Source organism: Elephas maximus, chromosome 15 (assembly GCF_024166365.1).
Source record: "Elephas maximus indicus isolate mEleMax1 chromosome 15, mEleMax1 primary haplotype, whole genome shotgun sequence".
In the NCBI taxonomy this organism is placed as follows: domain Eukaryota; kingdom Metazoa; phylum Chordata; class Mammalia; order Proboscidea; family Elephantidae; genus Elephas; species Elephas maximus.
This window is the reverse complement of record NC_064833.1, coordinates 78,329,415-78,335,501: the sequence shown is the minus strand read 5'-3', so window position 1 is coordinate 78,335,501 and position 6,087 is coordinate 78,329,415.

Below are 6,087 nucleotides of genomic sequence, written 5' to 3'. Positions count from 1 at the left end.
CCTGGTAGCATAATGGTTAGGAGCTCAGCTGCTAACCTAAAGGTCGGCAGCCGCTCCTTGGAAACTCTATGGGGCAGTTCTTTCTACTCTGCCCCACAGGGCTGCTAGGAGTTGGAATCGACTCCGCGGCAACAGGTTTGGTTTCTGGTTTTGGATATACTGTATTACCTTTTTTTTTCCAAGTGGACAATTCCATCGGTATGATTTTCAGCCAGATAAATTATTAGTGGAAAAGCCAAGCTAAATGTTCCTTAAACTTAAGTTAAAATGATTATGTGCAAGATTCTGAGCTGCTAGAATAGATAAAATGACCTCATCGAAAATGTTTGCGAAGGTGTCAAATTTATCCATGTTAAATTTCAGAATTTAACTGTGAAAGGCTCTCTAGCTAGCCATCTGTTTATCTAGTTCCTCCTATGTATAATCAAATTTCTTTCAAGCAGGAACTCTTATATTGACAGAATAAACGAATCCAAACAGCTTAATAGATCTTCATTTTAACTAATCAAATACAATTACTCTTTCAACTGAAGTAAAGTTTACATTTGTCTGTTTGATCTACAAAACTTCTGAAAGATATTAGCCATATATTGTGTGCTACAAAGAGCATATCCACTTTTATTTGTATTTCAAGCAGCTTTCCTGTGTGTGTAAGCATGGATGACAAAGGCTTTTAATTGGGATATCATCTCGAAGTTCTATTGGATTTCAATCTTATTTGTAAGGGAGCAAGGCTTACAAAAATGCCCAGCCACACGTCAGAAACATTTTAGTTCATGAAAATGGTGTCATGTATCCATGATTTTATTATGTGTACTAAATTCTTGGGAAAGTATTTAGCTTCAGACTGTACTTCAGCTTCAGAAAAACTAAATAAAACATTCTGAAAGGTTTGTGATAAGAAGAACGTTAGCTAAAGAAAGTGAAGGAATACTGAAGAAAAACGGGGCTGGAACTACTGATGTTGATCAGCAAAATGCAATGAGTAACTAAGACAATTTATGTTTCGACCCATCAGTATTTCACATTAGCCTCCTTTCTACCATATATAGCAAGGCACAAAAAAAAGAAAACAAACAAAACGGATTTTATTAAAAAAAAAAAACCTATACTTGAAAGGGAAATACTTTATTGATTAAAATATCTGAATAGTAACTCACCACTTGGTTTCCAACTAATTCTTGAACACAGTGAGGCATTTATATAGTTACAGCAACTTTTGCATAAAATGAATAGCTTAAATCCTGATTTAGAAACTGATTTATTCCCTTCAAGTATTTGCTTGTGATAAATTAAAGAATCATATTATATCATAAATCTCCAGGGTAAAAGCTATCTGCATCAATAAAAACTATGCAAGTGTAAATATAACATACAAACTTCTATTTACAAATAATTAGCTTCCAGGGTTGTGCCTGAAAACTTTTAATGGGCATAAATTTCCAGTTCATGTTTTATAATCATAATCAACCTTTCACTGAAATAATTGTTGAGGCATAAAATAAAGCGAGTTTCATCTACTCATCCACCCCGATATTCTCCTCATTGCCAGCAGATGGCGCTGTGGGTTTTAAAGAAAACCAAAACACCAAACAGTGTGAAGTCTCTTCTGACTCACAGCAACCCTATGGATCAGAGTAGAACTGCCCCATAGGGTTTCCAAGGCCGTAAATGCTTACCGGAGCAGACCACCGCATCTTTCACGCGCAGAGCGGCTGGTGGATTTGAACCGCCGACATTTCGGTTAGCCGCTGAGTGCTTAACCACTGCGGCACCTGGGTTCGTTAAAGAGCAGAGCTAAAACCCCAGAACAGAGCTGAGTCCTGTTTTCAATTTGTTTCCTCCTTAATTCGTGGACATAGGGCAAGCCCTAAAAGTGTTCACCTTTTTGTTTAAACTTTTTTCTTTAAAAATCATTTTCTTCTGTTTTCCAACAATTTGTGTGTAACACAAATAGGTATGTTCTATCAGTCCCTAGGGAGGACAACTGTATGCAGGAGAACGTCCCAAGTAACCAAGGCGGGAGTGAGTTCTTAGACTCTTCACTGTCTTGTCCTCCATCTCCATCCGCAGAATCCTACACTGTTGTCTGGGGGCTCAGCAGGGACGGGAAGGCGCCAGATTATCCAAACATCGCTCTGCCTGCCTGCTCTTAAAAGTCTCCGAAACAGGGAAGACCACGCAGGAGCCAAGTGCGCCCTTGGTCGCGAGCTGGGGGACCCGCCCGCCGGCCCGTGTATGTCGACTGTTCGAATCGTGCTGAAAAACCTGCGTCTCCACGGCTGAAGGTTTTTTTTCCACTTCTGTTCAAAGTTAAGCCATTTGTCGCCAAACGTTCACGAGAATCAACCTCATTTCTTCAAAAGAACAAAAGAAAAAATCTTCTCAAGGAACTTTCTATCAACAGGTTGCAAGTTTTCCATGGTCGAAGTGGAAACTGCTTAGTGAGATTGGGACCCTGGGCGTAATGCCAGGAAAGTTCCAGCTCCCTTTGTCGCCGAACCCCTGCACCCTTGCTGCCCTCCTCACATGCACTCCCGCCAGCCCCCAGGACGTCAACGGACCCACAGTGTCTCTCTTTATAGAGAATTCTGTAGGACCTGCCGAAGAAAACGCGACAAAACTATGTGAAGTGACTGGAGCTCGGCGATTTAAACCTGGGTTAGAATCAACCTGCCTCAGTCCCAGCGCGAATGCAACATGGTGAACCCCACCCTCGGCCGGGCAAGTTTCGAGCTGACCAAGTTGCTACCAGACAGTGCGGCCACACCCCGCAGTCGGAAAACGTGCTAGGCTGGGGGGCAAATGCAACTTCAAGGTCAGCGTGTTTCTGGGGGCTGGAGAGCGGCCAAGGGTGCCCAGGTCTCCAGCGCTGGAGGAGGGCCCTGCTTCTGAGCTTTGGGCGCAGCCGGGAAGGGCACGGAGGTCGCACTCCAGGACAGTTTCCCTGGGAGGGGCCAGATGCGACCTTCCCAGCTGGACTCCTGGGCAGCCGGGAAAGCGCAACCTGAAAAAGGTCTCTACCGCTCTCAGGGAATTCGCTTTTCCAGAGCTGCGCCCAGGCCAAAGTTGATACCATTTTTGTCAAACTTTGCTTTTACATCCTAGAAGGTTCTCGAATAGATACACAGACACAGGCACACGGACAATTCTCCCTCTCAGCAAACACACATAGCCACCCAATCCCAGTGTTCTGGGGTTCTAATTTTTTTAATCCAAGTTTAGCAATAAACTGCTAATCACGGCTATAGAAATAACAAAAAGGAACCTCTTAAGAGGTGGCTTAGATGTTGTTCTGATTTAGTTAACCCCCTATTTCATATTCCAAGCGAATATTAATAAAGACGATCACTAGGAAATTTAAGTGTGACTTAATAATTAGTCTGGTCTGAAGCTCAATGCCCTAATTTTAATGTGGTGCTGCTTCCCGTATATTTTAAAATTCTTTCAGAACTCCTGCTGTAATAAAACCTGTATTCATCTTTGCGCAACATGCTCCGGCGTCTGTACCTTTGGTATCTAACACTCGGCCGAGTGTGCTGCCCGTCCTTTACGTCGTGTCGGGCAAAGGGCCACGCTGCGCCAACAGCCCAGCACCAGGGGCGCCCTGCTGTGGCGTTCTGGGGCCGCGCCCGCCGAGCCCGCGGAGTGGCAAGAGCTGCCCCCACGCCGCTGCGAGCAGAGGGAAGAGTCCCTTGCGTTTCCAGTTCCCCAAAAGCTCGGGTACCTAACAGTGACCTTCGCTGAAACTGTGCACAGTCAGAGGAATTCCCTTCCAACGCTTCATTGTAAGGGGTCATCTGTGGGTCAGGGGATTTTACTGCGGGAAATTCCCCCCCTCTTTCTGCGCGTACAATCAGAAGGCTTTCCGTCTGCCACTTGTCCAACTGGCCAGTTACATCTGAAACCTGGGCCCTTTCCTTGCTTCTCGGAGAAACAAAGTTCGAGAGCACAGATTTCCCGAGCCCCGTCGTCCAGGGGGCACTATGTGAACGGCTGACGTCACCCTGCCTCTCTGCCCGAAATCCGGCGGCGGGATCCCCCTCCAGGGAAGACAGAGAGTCGAGGCCGCGACTTAGGGCTGGCGAGGATTAAACCAGGTAACGAGACACCGGGCAGATGTGTTTTCATTGCCCTGTAAGATAAACGCAGTATTAAGTGTCTGACAACTTCCCAGAAGCGATCATCAAAAGTTTACGAGCGCATAAACCTCAAAGACCACTCCTTGAGGGTTGTTAGAAGACCCGCATTTAAAGCTTCTGTAAATTCTTCGGCCGTTTCCCAAAGCAAAGTTTCCAGTAACTATTAAGTAGCCACCTCCTCCGAGGAGACTAGGGGGATTTGCGTAAACTTCAAAAGAAAGGGTTACGCCGCAGTTTGTTGCAGATGTTTGAATGGCTGGGAGAGGAAGAGGGGACGGGAGGACGACGCGAGGATGGGGGTCTGGGAAGGGCCGAGAAAGCACGCGTTATCTGAGGGTCACAGGTCCAGCCCCGGCAGGTGGCTTGTTTCCCGCCCTCGCGGGTCGACCCTGCTCGGCCAGGCGGGTCCCACAGGTCACGGCTCCACGTGGCGCCGGCTGCTAAGCTCTGCGCTCCCACCCGGCCAGGGCATGGTCGGTCCTTCGCCCTTCTAATGCCCACTCCGCGCCCGCAGGAGTCTGGTGCCTCGCCGAAAGTGTCAGCCCACGAGAAAGGCAGGCTGGAGAACCGAGTCAGGCATCTAGGAACCTAAGGAGAGAGCCAGGACGGTGGCAGCCTTGGTCCTCCTTGTAAGTGGCCTGAGGACTTTGATAAGTTAGTACCAGGCACACAGGATCCACCTGTGTTTTTAGAGAACCTTTGTTTGTTTATGATCCCAGCGAAAACAAAGCTGCTAATTGAAAAACAATAACAGGAGCGTATCTTTAGCATCCTAAAGGGAGAGGTTAACAGCTGCTAGCGTCGGGGGAAGGAGCGAGGGAGGGGGAGAGAAAGGGAGGGTGCAGTGAGCAAGGGGCCGCTTGAATGTAAAAGTGCCTTTGGGTCCCCAGCGAGACACGTGTGTCGGCTCAAGCCTTCAGACCCTCCAACGTGGGTCCCAAGCAGGAAAGCGTCCTGCAGCCCGCCACTCCTTCTCAATCTTTGGATTCCAGTAAGCCCGAAGGTGCGTAGGTAACCCAGGACTGAGTAGTGCTTCTGTCCCTGTGAGACTGACTGTCAGGCAATTACTTTCGAAAAATACCGCTGGGCCCCTTTTCATCCTCTCCAGGTGAAAATGCAGACGTTTCTGTGTCGCCCTCACCCTTCCTTTATGAAATAAGGCGCCCAACTGTTCGGATATTACCATTCAAAAACAGGTTCTGTGGCGAACCTCATTTGTGAATCTATTACAGAGATTAATAGATTATTTCTCCTTTTTCAACTAATTCTCAGTGGGGAAATTTAACCATATGGTAAGGAGAGAATTAGAATTTCATCACATTAGAGCAAAATGTAATGAAAAGAGTCCAACACCTGGGGCCAACTCTGAAAGACACAATTAAAAGGTTTTTAATGAAACCAGAGAAACCAAAAATTTCATAGCCTTCAGTAATTCTGCCACATAAGAAAGATTTATTGGAAGTGTTGGGAAATATTGTTTTTACTTCTGTCGTAAGGATGAAAACCAGCCGCTAAATACCATGTGCTACCAAAGACTGAAATCAGGAGCAAGAGGACTACGTCTCCCCTTTCGCCTGCGGAGATGAGCACTCGTTTTCGCAGTTCCCCCTTCCCTGAACCTCCAAAAATAACCAAGGCAGATCCAGATGTCCCCTGAACGGCTTCCTAGCTGTGGCGGTTACGTTTCCGGATACACGAACATGCACAAATGCCCCACCTTGTTGTGGGTCAGAGGATTTAACTCCTCGTGAAGTTGACAATTCCGAAACAACTGGATTTTAATCTCGAGGAAAGTTTGAGAAACCTGTTTCTTCTGTTGAGGAAATCGTGTTTCATAATCACCATGGCTATAGCAGCTATTTGCAGACGGCTGCAAAAGCAGCCCCCCACCCCTTCATAAAATCCAATGGGCTGCGTAATCAACTTGCTCTCCTTCTTCTTATTT